A 13491-nucleotide genomic window follows, 5' to 3' on the forward strand; every position below is an offset into this window, starting at 1 on the left:
CCGGATGTGCTCAGAGGCCCCACAGGCAAGGGGCAGGACCCAGCAGGTCCCCTGCCCCTGGCCAGCCTTTCCAAGTACTTCCTGGCCTCCGGGGGTACTGCCCCACCAAGGGGCAGGCTGCGCGGACTGGGTCCAGACATGCCCGGGCGCCTCACCAGGCTCATCCCCGCTGGTGCCTTTCCCCTGGGCCTAGGCCTCGGTTTAGGCCTCCTTGGAGAGGAGGTTGCTGGCAGGGGCTGTCTCCACACTGCAAGGTGCTGGAGCTCAGAGGGCCTCGTCAGAGGGAAGGGAACAGCAAGGGGCTGGATGCCCAAGACCTCTTTGGCCCAGCAGCCTCAGGGCAGCAGGGAGAGCAAGAGGCCCAACTTGCCCCTAGGTCGGCTCTGCCCCTTCCCACACAGGCGGCCAGCCCAGCAGCTGCCTGACAGACTCTGGCTCCCCCGAGCTCTCTGCCAGTGCAGGGGTCAGGAACAGATGTGTGCATGTGGTTCTGCCTTGGTCTGGGAGTGTGGACCCACTGCCTTGCCCCCAGGCTCAGGGGCAAGGGCCCGGAGAGAGCAACACCCTGAAGTGCTTTTCTCCCGGGCTTGGGAGCATTGTGCGTGCCTGGCGGGAACAGCGGGCGGGAGTGTTGCAAACCGGCCTTTGGAGGCAGCCGGGGTGGTCTTCCAATGGGAGAGGGCCGGTTGTGCTCAGAGGCCCCAGAGGCCAGGGGCAGGACCCAGCAGGGCGCCTGCCCCTGGCCAGCCTTGCGCAGACCTTCCTGGCCTCCGGGGGTACTGCCCCACCAAGGAGCAGGCTGCGGGGACTGGGTCCAGACATGCCCGGGCGCCTCCCCAGGCTCATCCCCGCTGGTGCCTTTCCCCTGGGCCTAGGCCTCGGTTGAGGCCTCTTGGAGAGGAGGTTGCTGGCAGGGGCTGTCTCCACACTGCAAGGTGCTGGAGCTCAGAGGGCCTCGTCAGAGGGAAGGGACCAGCAAGGGGCTGGATGCCCAAGACCTCTTTGGCCCAGCAGCCTCAGGGCAGCAGGGAGAGCAAGAGGCCCAACTTGCCCCTAGGTCGGCTCTGCCCCGTCCCACACAGGCAGCCAGCCCAGCAGCAGCCTGGCAGTCTCTGGCTCCCCCGAGCTCTCTGCCGGTGTAGGGGGCAGGAACAGACGTGTGCATGTGGTTCTGCCTTGGCCTGGGAGTGTGTTCCCCCTGCATTGCCCCCAGGCTCAGGGGCAAGGGCCCGGTGAGAGCACCACCCCGAAGCGCTTTTCTCCCGGGCTTGGGAGCATTGTGCCCGCCTGCTGGGAACAGTGGGCGGGAGCGCTTGCAAACCGGCCTTTGGAGGCAGCCGGGGAGGTCTTCCAGTGGGAGAGGGCCGGTTGTGCTCAGAGGCCCCACAGGCCAGGGGCAGGACCCAGCAGGGCCCCTGCCCCTGGCCAGCCTTGCCCAGACCTTCCTGGCCTCCGGGGGTACTGCCCCACCAAGGGGCAGGCTGCGGGGACTGGGTCCAGACATTACCGGGCGCCTCCCCAGGTTCATCCCCGCTTGTGCCTTTCCCTGGGACTAGGCCTCGGTTGAGGCCTCCTTGGAGAGGAGGTTGCTGGCAGGGGCTGTCTCCACACTGCAAGGTGCTGGAGTTCAGAGGGCCTCGTCAGAGGGAAGGGACCAGCATAGGGCTGGATGCCCAAGACCTCTTTGACCCAGCAGCCTCAGGGCAGCAGGGAGAGCAAGAGGCCCAACTTGCCCCTAGGTCGGCTTGCCCCGTCCCACACAGGCAGCCAGCCCAGCAGCAGCCTGGCAGTCTCTGGCTCCCCCGAGCTCTCTGCCGGTGTAGGGGGCAGGAACAGACGTGTGCATGTCGTTCTGACTTGGCCTGGGAGTGTGTTCCCCCTGCCTGGCCCCCAGGCTCAGGGGCAAGGGCCCGGAGAGAGCACCACCCCGAAGCGCTTTTCTCCCGGGCTTGGGAGCATTGTGCGTGCCTGGCGGGAACAGCGGGTGGGAGTGCTTGCAAACCGTCCTTTGGAGGCAGATGGGGAGGTCTTCCAGCGGGAGAGTGCCGGTTGTGCTCAGACACACCACAGGCCAGGGGCAGGACCCAGCAGTGTCCCTGCCCCTGGCAGCCTTGCCCAGACCTTCCTGGCCTCTGGGGGTACTGCGCCACCAAAGGGCAGGTTGGGGAGACTGGGTCCAGACATGGCCGGGCGCCTCCCCAGGCTCATCCCCGCTGGTGCCTTTCCCCTAGGCCTAGGCCTCGGTTGAGGCCTCCCTGGAGAGGAGGTTGCTGGCAGGGGCTGTCTCCACACTGCAAGGTGCTGGAGCTCCGAGGGCCTCGTCAGAGGGAAGGGACCAGCAAGGGGCTGGATGCCCAAGACCTCTTTGGCCCAGCATCCTCAGGGCAGCAGGGAGAGCAAGAGGCCCAACTTGCCCCTAGGTCGGCTCTGCCCCTTCCCACACAGGCCGCCAGCCCAGCAGCTGCCTGGCAGACTCTGGCTCCCCCGAGCTCTCTGCCGGTGTAGGGGGCAGGAACAGACGTGTGCATGTGGTTCTGCTTAGCCTGGGAGTGTGTTCCCCCTGCATTGCCCCCAGGCTCAGGGGCAAGGGCCCGGAGAGAGCATCACCCCGAAGCGCTTTTTTCCCGGGCTTGGGAGCATTGTGCGTGCCTGGCGGGAACAGCGGGCGCGAGTGTTGGCAAACAGGCCTTTGGAGGCAGTCGGGGAGGTCTCCAGCGGGAGAGGGCCGGTCATGCTCAGAGGCCCCACAGGCCAGGGGCAGGACCCAGCAGGGCCCCTGCCCCTGGCCAGCCTTGCCCAGACCTTCCTGGCCTCCGAGGGTACTGCCCCACCAAGGGGCAGGCTGCGGGGACTGGGTCCAGACATTCCCGGGCGCCTCCCCAGGTTCATCCCCGGTGGTGCCTTTCCCTGGGACTAGGCCTCAGTTGAGGCCTCCTTGGAGAGGAGGTTGCTGGCAGGGGCTGTCTCCACACTGCAAGGTGCTGGAGCTCAGAGGGCCTCGTCAGATGGAAGGGACCAGCAAGGGGCTGGATGCCCAAGACCTCTTTGGCCCAGCAGCCTCAGGGCAGCAGGGAGAGCAAGAGGCCCAACTTGCCCCTAGGTCAGCTCTGCCCCTTCCCACACAGGCGGCCAGCCCAGCAGCTGCCTGACAGACTCTGGCTCCCGCGAGCTCTCTGCCGGTGCAGGGGGCAGGAACAGACGTGTACATGTGGTTCTGCCTTGGCCTGGGAGTGTGGTTCACCTGCCTGGCCCCCAGGCTCAGGGGCAAGGGCCCGGAGAGAGCACCACCCCGAAGCGCTTTTCTCCCCGGCTTGGGAGCATTGTGCGCGCCTGGTGGGAACAGTGGGCGGGAGTGCTTGCAAACCGGCCTTTGGAGGCAGCTGGGGAGGTCTTCCAGTAGGAGAGGGCCGGTTGTGCTCAGAGGCCCCACAGGCCAGGGGCAGGACCCAGCAGGGCCCCTGCCCCTGGCCAGCCTTGCCCAGACCTTCCTGCCTCCGGGGGTACAGCCCCACCAAGGGGCAGGCTGCGGGGACTGGGTCCAGACATGCCCGGGCGCCTCCCCAGGCTCATCCCCGCTGGTGCCTTTCCCCTGGGCCTAGGCCTCGGTTGAGGCCTCCTTGGAGCGGAGATTGCTGGCAGGGGCTGTCTCCACACTGCAAGGTGCTGGAGCTCAGAGGGCCTCGTCAGAGGGAAGGGACCAGCAAGGGGCTGGATGCCCAAGACCTCTTTGGCCCAGCAGCCTCAGGGCAGCAGGGAGAGCAAGAGGCCCAACTTGCCCCTAGGTCGGCTCTGCCCCTTCCCACACAGGCGGCCAGCCCAGCAGCTGCCTGACAGACTCTGGCTCCCCTGAGCTCTCTGCCGGTGCAGGGGGCAGGAACAGACGTGTGCATGTGGTTCTGCCTTGGCCTGGGAGTGTGTTCCCCCTGCATTGCCCCCAGGCTCAGGGGCAAGGGCCCGGTGAGAGCACCACCCCGAAGCGCTTTTCTCCCGGGCTTGGGAGCATTGTGCCCGCCTGCTGGGAACAGTGGGCGGGAGCGCTTGCAAACCGGCCTTTGGAGGCAGCCGGGGAGGTCTTCCAGTGGGAGAGGGCCGGTTGTGCTCAGAGGCCCCACAGGCCAGGGGCAGGACCCAGCAGGGCCCCTGCCCCTGGCCAGCCTTGCCCAGACCTTCCTGGCCTCCGGGGGTACTGCCCCAGCAAGGGGCAGGCTGCGAGGACTAGGTCCAGACATGTCCGTGCGCCTCCCCAGGATCATCCCCGCTGGTGCCTTTCCCCTGTGAGTAGGCCTCGGTTGAGGCCTCTTTGGAGAGGAGGTTGCTGGCAGGGGCTGTCTCCACACTGCAAGGTGCTGGAGCTCAGAGGGCCTCGTCAGCGGGAAGGGACCAGCAAGGGGCTGGATGCCCAAGACCTCTTTGGCCCAGCAGCCTCAGGGCAGCAGGGAGAGCAAGAGGCCCAACTTGCCCCTAGGTCGGCTCTGCCCCTTCCCACACAGGCGGCCAGCCCAGCAGCTGCCTGACAGACTCTGGCTCCCCCGAGCTCTCTGCCGGTGCAGGGGTCAGGAACAGACGTGTGCATGTGGTTCTGCCTTGGTCTGGGAGTGTGGACCCACTGCCTGGCCCCCAGGCTCAGGGGCAAGGGCCCGGAGAGAGCAACACCCTGAAGTGCTTTTCTCCCGGTCTTGGGAGCATTGTGCGTGCCTGGCGGGAAGAGCGGGCGGGAGTGCTTGCAAACCGGCCTTTGGAGGCAGCCGGGGAGGTCTTCCAGTGAGAGAGGGCCGGTTGTGCTCAGAGGCCCCAGAGGCCAGGGGCAGGACCCAGCAGGGCGCCTGCCCCTGGCCAGCCTTGCCCAGACCTTCCTGGCCTCCGGGGGTACTGCCCCACCAAGGAGCAGCCTGCGGGGACTGGGTCCAGACATGCCCGGGCGCCTCCCCAGGCTCATCCCCGCTCGTGCCTTTCCCCTGGGCCTAGGCCTCGGTTGAGGCCTCTTGGAGAGGAGGTTGCTGGCAGGGGCTGTCTCCACACTGCAAGGTGCTGGAGCTCAGAGGGCCTCGTCAGAGGGAAGGGACCAGCAAGGGGCTGGATGCCCAAGACCTCTTTGGCCCAGCAGCCTCAGGGCAGCAGGGAGAGCAAGAGGCCCAACTTGCCCCTAGGTCGGCTCTGCCCCTTCCCACACAGGCGGCCAGCCCAGCAGCTGCCTGACAGACTCTGGCTCCCCCGAGCTCTCTGCCAGTGCAGGGGTCAGGAACAGACGTGTGCATGTGGTTCTGCCTTGGTCTGGGAGTGTGGACCCACTGCCTTGCCCCCAGACTCAGGGGCAAGGGCCCGGAGAGAGCAACACCCTGAAGTGCTTTTCTCCCGGGCTTGGGAGCATTGTGCGTGCCTGGCGGGAAGAGCGGGCGGGAGTGTTGCAAACCGGCCTTTGGAGGCAGCCGGGGAGGTCTTCCAATGGGAGAGGGCCGGTTGTGCTCAGAGGCCCCAGAGGCCAGGGGCAGGACCCAGCAGGGCGCCTGCCCCTGGCCAGCCTTGCCCAGACCTTCCTGGCCTCCGGGGGTACTGCCCCACCAAGGAGCAGGCTGCGGGGACTGGGTCCACACATGCCCAGGCGCCTCCCCAGGCTCATCCCCGCTGGTGCCTTTCCCCTGGGCCTAGGCCTCGGTTGAGGCCTCTTGGAGAGGAGGTTGCTGGCAGGGGCTGTCTCCACACTGCAAGGTGCTGGAGCTCAGAGGGCCTCGTCAGAGGGAAGGGACCAGCAAGGGGCTGGATGCCCAAGACCTCTTTGGCCCAGCAGCCTCAGGGCAGCAGGGAGAGCAAGAGGCCCAACTTGCCCCTAGGTCGGCTCTGCCCCGTCCCACACAGGCAGCCAGCCCAGCAGCAGCCTGGCAGTCTCTGGCTCCCCCGAGCTCTCTGCCGGTGTAGGGGGCAGGAACAGACGTGTGCATGTGGTTCTGCCTTGGCCTGGGAGTGTGTTCCCCCTGCATTGCCCCCAGGCTCAGGGGCAAGGGCCCGGTGAGAGCACCACCCCGAAGCGCTTTTCTCCCGGGCTTGGGAGCATTGTGCCCGCCTGCTGGGAACAGTGGGCGGGAGCGCTTGCAAACCGGCCTTTGGAGGCAGCCGGGGAGGTCTTCCAGTGGGAGAGGGTCGGTTGTGCTCAGAGGCCCCACAGGCCAGGGGCAGGACCCAGCAGGGCCCCTGCCCCTGGCCAGCCTTGCCCAGTCCTTCCTGGCCTCCGGGGGTACTGCCCCACCAAGGGGCAGGCTGCGGGGACTGGGTCCAGACATTACCGGGCGCCTCCCCAGGTTCATCCCCGCTTGTGCCTTTCCCTGGGACTAGGCCTCGGTTGAGGCCTCCTTGGAGAGGAGGTTGCTGGCAGGGGCTGTCTCCACACTGCAAGGTGCTGGAGTTCAGAGGGCCTCGTCAGAGGGAAGGGACCAGCAAAGGGCTGGATGCCCAAGACCTCTTTGACCCAGCAGCCTCAGGGCAGCAGGGAGAGCAAGAGGCCCAACTTGCCCCTAGGTCGGCTTGCCCCGTCCCACACAGGCAGCCAGCCCAGCAGCAGCCTGGCAGTCTCTGGCTCCCCCGAGCTCTCTGCCGGTGTAGGGGGCAGGAACAGACGTGTGCATGTCGTTCTGACTTGGCCTGGGAGTGTGTTCCCCCTGCCTGGCCCCCAGGCTCAGGGGCAAGGGCCCGGAGAGAGCACCACCCCGAAGCGCTTTTCTCCCGGGCTTGGGAGCATTGTGCGTGCCTGGCGGGAACAGCGGGTGGGAGTGCTTGCAAACCGTCCTTTGGAGGCAGATGGGGAGGTCTTCCAGCGGGAGAGTGCCGGTTGTGCTCAGACACCCCACAGGCCAGGGGCAGGACCCAGCAGTGTCCCTGCCCCTGGCAGCCTTGCCCAGACCTTCCTGGCCTCTGGGGGTACTGCGCCACCAAAGGGCAGGTTGGGGGGACTGGGTCCAGACATGGCCGGGCGCCTCCCCAGGCTCATCCCCGCTGGTGCCTTTCCCCTAGGCCTAGGCCTCGGTTGAGGCCTCCCTGGAGAGGAGGTTGCTGGCAGGGGCTGTCTCCACACTGCAAGGTGCTGGAGCTCAGAGGGCCTCGTCAGAGGGAAGGGACCAGCAAGGGGCTGGATGCCCAAGACCTCTTTGGCCCAGCATCCTCAGGGCAGCAGGGAGAGCAAGAGGCCCAACTTGCCCCTAGGTCGGCTCTGCCCCTTCCCACATAGGCCGCCAGCCCAGCAGCTGCCTGGCAGACTCTGGCTCCCCCGAGCTCTCTGCCGGTGTAGGGGGCAGGAACAGACGTGTGCATGTGGTTCTGCTTAGCCTGGGAGTGTGTTCCCGCTGCATTGCCCCCAGGCTCAGGGGCAAGGGCCCGGAGAGAGCATCACCCCGAAGCGCTTTTTTCCCGGGCTTGGGAGCATTGTGCGTGCCTGGCGGGAACAGCGGGCGCGAGTGTTGGCAAACAGGCCTTTGGAGGCAGTCGGGGAGGTCTCCAGCGGGAGAGGGCCGGTCATGCTCAGAGGCCCCACAGGCCAGGGGCAGGACCCAGCAGGGCCCCTGCCCCTGGCCAGCCTTGCCCAGACCTTCCTGGCCTCCAGGGGTACTGCCCCACCAAGGGGCAGGCTGCGGGGACTGGGTCCAGACATTCCCGGGCGCCTCCCCAGGTTCATCCCCGGTGGTGCCTTTCCCTGGGACTAGGCCTCAGTTGAGGCCTCCTTGGAGAGGAGGTTGCTGGCAGGGGCTGTCTCCACACTGCAAGGTGCTGGAGCTCAGAGGGCCTCGTCAGATGGAAGGGACCAGCAAGGGGCTGGATGCCCAAGACCTCTTTGGCCCAGCAGCCTCAGGGCAGCAGGGAGAGCAAGAGGCCCAACTTGCCCCTAGGTCAGCTCTGCCCCTTCCCACACAGGCGGCCAGCCCAGCAGCTGCCTGACAGACTCTGGCTCCCGCGAGCTCTCTGCCGGTGCAGGGGGCAGGAACAGACGTGTACATGTGGTTCTGCCTTGGCCTGGGAGTGTGGTTCACCTGCCTGGCCCTCAGGCTCAGGGGCAAGGGCCCGGAGAGAGCACCACCCCGAAGCGCTTTTCTCCCCGGCTTGGGAGCATTGTGCGCGCCTGGTGGGAACAGTGGGCGGGAGTGCTTGCAAACCGGCCTTTGGAGGCAGCCGGGGAGGTCTTCCAGTAGGAGAGGGCCGGTTGTGCTCAGAGGCCCCACAGGCCAGGGGCAGGACCCAGCAGGGCCCCTGCCCCTGGCCAGGCTTGCCCAGACCTTCCTGCCTCCGGGGGTACAGCCCCACCAAGGGGCAGGCTGCGGGGACTGGGTCCAGACATGCCCGGGCGCCTCCCCAGGCTCATCCCCGCTGGTGCCTTTCCCCTGGGCCTAGGCCTCGGTTGAGGCCTCCTTGGAGCGGAGATTGCTGGCAGGGGCTGTCTCCACACTGCAAGGTGCTGGAGCTCAGAGGGCCTCGTCAGAGGGAAGGGACCAGCAAGGGGCTGGATGCCCAAGACCTCTTTGGCCCAGCAGTCTCAGGGCAGCAGGGAGAGCAAGAGGCCCAACTTGCCCCTAGGTCGGCTCTGCCCCTTCCCACACAGGCGGCCAGCCCAGCAGCTGCCTGACAGACTCTGGCTCCCCTGAGCTCTCTGCCGGTGCAGGGGGCAGGAACAGACGTGTGCATGTGGTTCTGCCTTGGCCTGGGAGTGTGTTCCCCCTGCATTGCCCCCAGGCTCAGGGGCAAGGGCCCGGTGAGAGCACCACCCCGAAGCGCTTTTCTCCCGGGCTTGGGAGCATTGTGCCCGCCTGCTGGGAACAGTGGGCGGGAGCGCTTGCAAACCGGCCTTTGGAGGCAGCCGGGGAGGTCTTCCAGTGGTAGAGGGCCGGTTGTGCTCAGAGGCCCCACAGGCCAGGGGCAGGACCCAGCAGGGCCCCTGCCCCTGGCCAGCCTTGCCCAGACCTTCCTGGCCTCCGGGGGTACTGCCCCACCAAGGGGCAGGCTGCGAGGACTAGGTCCAGACATGTCCGTGCGCCTCCCCAGGATCATCCCCGCTGGTGCCTTTCCCCTGGGAGTAGGCCTCGGTTGAGGCCTCTTTGGAGAGGAGGTTGCTGGCAGGGGCTGTCTCCACACTGCAAGGTGCTGGAGCTCAGAGGGCCTCGTCAGCGGGAAGGGACCAGCAAGGGGCTGGATGCCCAAGACCTCTTTGGCCCAGCAGCCTCAGGGCAGCAGGGAGAGCAAGAGGCCCAACTTGCCCCTAGGTCGGCTCTGCCCCTTCCCACACAGGCGGCCAGCCCAGCAGCTGCCTGACAGACTCTGGCTCCCCCGAGATCTCTGCCGGTGCAGGGGTCAGGAACAGACGTGTGCATGTGGTTCTGCCTTGGTCTGGGAGTGTGGACCCACTGCCTGGCCCCCAGGCTCAGGGGCAAGGGCTCGGAGAGAGCAACACCCTGAAGTGCTTTTCTCCCGGTCTTGGGAGCATTGTGCGTGCCTGGCGGGAACAGCGGGTGGAAGTGCTTGCAAACCGGCCTTTGGAGGCAGACGGGGAGGTCTTCCAGCCGGAGAGTCCGGTTGTGCTCAGACGCCCCACAGGCCAGGGGCAGGACCCAGCAGTGTCCCTGCCCCTGGCAGCGTTGCCCAGACATTCCTGGCCTCCGGGGTTACTGCGCCACCAAAGGGCAGGTTGGGGGGACTGGGTCCAGACATGGCCGGGTGCCTCCCCAGGCTCATCCCCGCTGGTGCCTTTCCCCTGGGCCTAGGCCTCGGTTGAGGCCTCCTTGGAGAGGAGGTTGCTGGCAGGGGCTGTCTCCACACTGCGAGATGCTGGAGCTCAGAGGGCCTCGTCAGAGGGAAGGGACCAGCAAGGGGCTGGATGCTCAAGACCTCTTTGGCCCAGCAACCTCAGGGCAGCAGGGAGAGCAAGAGGCCCAACTTGCCCCTAGGTCGGCTCTGCCCCTTCCCACACAGGCAGCCAGCCCAGCAGCTGCCTGGCAGACTCTGGCTCCCCCGAGCTCTCTGCCAGTGCAGGGGGCAGGAACAAACGTGTGCATGTGGTTCTGACTTGGCCTGGGAGTGTGGACCCCCTGCCTGGCCCCCAGGCACAGGGGCAAGGGCCCGGAGAGAGCACCACCCCAAAATGCTTTTCCCCCCGGCTTGGGAGCATTTGCATGGCTGGCGGGAACAGCTAGTGGGAATGCTTGCAAACCGGCCTTTGGGGGCAGCTGGGGAGGTCCTCCATGGGCCCGGAGAGAACACCACCCTGAAGCGCTTTTCTCCCGGGCTTGGGAGCAGTGTGCACGGGTGGCGGGAACAGCAGGCAGGAGTGCTTGCAAACCGGCCTTTGGAGCCAGGCGCCGAGGTCTTCCAAGGGCAAGGAGTGAGCACCAACCCAAAATGCTTTTCTCCCGTGCTTGGGAGCATTGTACACGGCTGGTGGGAACAGCGGGCATGAGTGCTTGCATACCGGCCATTGGAGGCAGCCGGGGAGGTCTTCAAAGGGCCCTGAGAGAGCACCACCCCGAAGCGCTTTTCTCCCGTGATTGGGAGCATTGTGTGCGGCTGGCGGGACAGCGGGAGGGAGTTCTTGCAAACCGGCCTTTGGAGGCAGCCGGGGAAGTCTTCCAAGGGCCGGGAGAGAGCACCACCCCAAAGCGCTTCTCTCCCGTGTTTTGGAGCATGTGCATGGCTGGCCGGAACAGTGAGTGGGAGTGATTGCAAACCGGCCTTTGGGGGCAGCCGGGGAGATCCTCCATGGGCACGGAGAGAACACCACCCCGAAGCGCATTTCTCCCGGTCTTGGGAGCATTGTGCGCGGCTGGCGGGAACAGCAGGCATGAGTTCTTGCAAACCGGACTTTGGAGGCAGCCGGGCAGGTCTTTCAAGGGCCCGGAGTGAGCACCACCCCAAAAGGCTTTTCTCCCGGGCTAGGGAGCATTGTACGCGGCTGGCGGGAAGAGCGGGCCTGAGTGCTTGCAAACCGGCCTTTTGAGGCAGCCAGGGTGGTCTTCCAAGGGCCCGGAGAGAGCACCACCCCAAAATGCTTTTCTCCCGGGTTTGGGAGCATTGTGCGCAGCTGGCGGGAGCAGCGGGAATGAGTACTTGCAAACCCGCCTTTGGAGGTAGCCGGGGAGTTCTTCCAAGGGCCCGGAGAGAGCACCATCCCGAAGCACTTTTCTCCCGGGATTGGGAGCATTGTGCGTGCCTGGCGGGAACAGCAGGAAGGAGTCCTTGCAAACCGGCCTTTGGAGGCAGCCGGGGAGGTCTTCCAAAGGCCCGGAGAGAACACCACCTCGAAGCGCTTTTCTCTCGGGTTTTGGAGCATTGTGTGCGGCTGGTGGAACAGCGGGAGGGAATTCTTGCAAACCGGCCTTTGGATGCAGCCAGAGAAGTCTTCCAAGGGCCCGGAGAGAGCACCACCCCGAAGCGCTTTTCTCCGGGGTTTTGGAACATTGTGTGTGGCTGGCGGGAACAGCGAGTGGGAGTGCTTGCATAGCGGCCTTTGGGGGCAGCCGGGGACGTCCTCCATGGTCCCGGAGAGAACACCACCCCAAAGCGCTTTTCTCACGGTCTTGGGAGCATTGTGCACGGCTGGCGGGAACAGCGGGCATGAGTGCTTGCAAACTGTCCTTTGGAGGCAGCCGGGGAGGTCTTCCAAAGGCCCGGAGAGAGCACCACCCCGAAGCGCTTTTCTCCCGGGCTTGGGAGTATTGTGCGCGGCTGGCGGGAACAGCAGGCAGGAGTGCTTGAAAACCGGCCTTTGGAGGCAGCCGGGGAGGTCTTCCAGGGCCCGGTGTGAGCACCACCCCAAAAAACTTTTCTCCCGGGCTTGGGAGCATTGTGCGCAGCTGGTGGGAACAGCGGGCATGAGTGCTTGCAAACTGGCCATTGGAGGCAGCCGGGGAGGTCTTCCAAGGGCCCGGAGAGAGCACCACCCCGAAGCGCTTTTCTCCCGTGATTGGGAGCATTGTGCGCGGGTGGCGGGAACAGCGGGCGGGAGTGCTTGCAAACCGGCCTTTGGAGGCAGCCGGGGAGGTCTTCCAAGGGCCAAGAGAGAGCACCACCCCGAAGTGCTTTTATCCCGGGCTTGGAACATTTGCGCGGATGGCGGGAACAGCGAGTGGGAGTGCTTCCAAACCGGCCTTGGGGGTAGCCGGGGAGGACTTCCAAGGGCCCGGACTGATCACCACCCCAAAATGCTTTTCTCCCGGGCTTGGAACATTTGCGCGGATGGCGGGAGCAGCGGGAACGAGTACTTACAAACCTGCCTTTGGAGGCAGCCGGGGAGGTCTTGAAAGTGCCCGGAGAGAGCACCACCCTGAAGCGCTTTTCTTCCGGGCTTGGGAGCATTGTGCGCGGCTGGCGGGAACAGCAGGCAGGAGTGCTTGCAAACTGGCCTTTGGAGGCAGCCGGGGAGGTCTTCCAAGGGCCCGGAGTGAGCACCACCCCAAAATGCTTTTCTCCCGGGCTTGGGAGCATTGTGCGTGGCTGGCGGGAACAGCAGGAAGGAGTCCTTGCAAACCGGCCTGTGGAGGCAGCCGGGGAGGTCTTCCAAGGGCCTGTAGAGAGCACCACCCCGAAGCGCTTTTCTCCCGGGCTTGGGAGCATTGTGCGCGGGTGGCGAGAACAGCAGGCAGGAGTGCTTGAAAACCGGCCTTTTTAGGCAGCCGGGGAGGTCTTCCAAGGGCCCGTAGAGAGCACCACCCCAAAATGATTTTCTCCCAGGCTTGGGAGCATTGTGTGCGGCTGGCGGGTCAGCGGGAGGGAATTCTTGAAAACCAGCCTTTGGAGGCATCCGGGGAGGTCTTCCAAGGGCCGGGAGAGAGCACCACCCCGAAGCGCTTTTCTCCCGGGCTTGGAAGCTATGTGCGCGGCTGGCGGGAACAGCGGGATTGAGTGCTTGCAAACCGGCCTTTGGAGGCAGCCGGGGAGGTCTTCCAAGGGCCGGGAGAGAGCACCACCCCGAAGCGCTTTTCTCCCGGGCTTGGGAGCATTGTGCGCGGCTGGCGGGAACAGCGGGCATGAGTGCTTGTAAACCGGCCTTTGGAGGCAGCCGGGGAGGTCTTCCAAGGGCCCGGAGAGAGCACCACCCCGAAGCGCTTTTCTCCCGTGATTGGGAGCATTGTGTGCGGCTGGCGGGACAGCGGGAGGGAGTTCTTGAAAACCAGCCTTTGGAGGCAGCCGGGGAGGTCTTCCAAGGGCCGGGAGAGAGCACCACCCCGAAGCGCTTTTCTCCTGGGCTTGGAGCATTTGCACGGATGGCGGGAACAGCGAGTGGGAGTGCTTGCAAACCGGCCTTTGGGGGCAGCCCGGGAGGTCTTTCTTGGGCCCAGAGAGAACACCACCCCGAAACGCTTTTCTCCCGGGCTTGGGAGCATTGTGCGCGTGTGGCGGGAGAAGCAGGCAGAAGTGCTTGCAAACCGGCCTTGGAGGCAGCCAGGGAGGTCTTCCAAGGGCCCGGAGTAAGCACCACCTAAAAATGCTTTTCTCCCGGGCTAGGGAGCATTGTGCGCGGCTGGT

This window comes from Dama dama, unplaced genomic scaffold (assembly GCF_033118175.1).
Source record: "Dama dama isolate Ldn47 unplaced genomic scaffold, ASM3311817v1 ptg000094l, whole genome shotgun sequence".
NCBI classification, from domain to species: domain Eukaryota; kingdom Metazoa; phylum Chordata; class Mammalia; order Artiodactyla; family Cervidae; genus Dama; species Dama dama.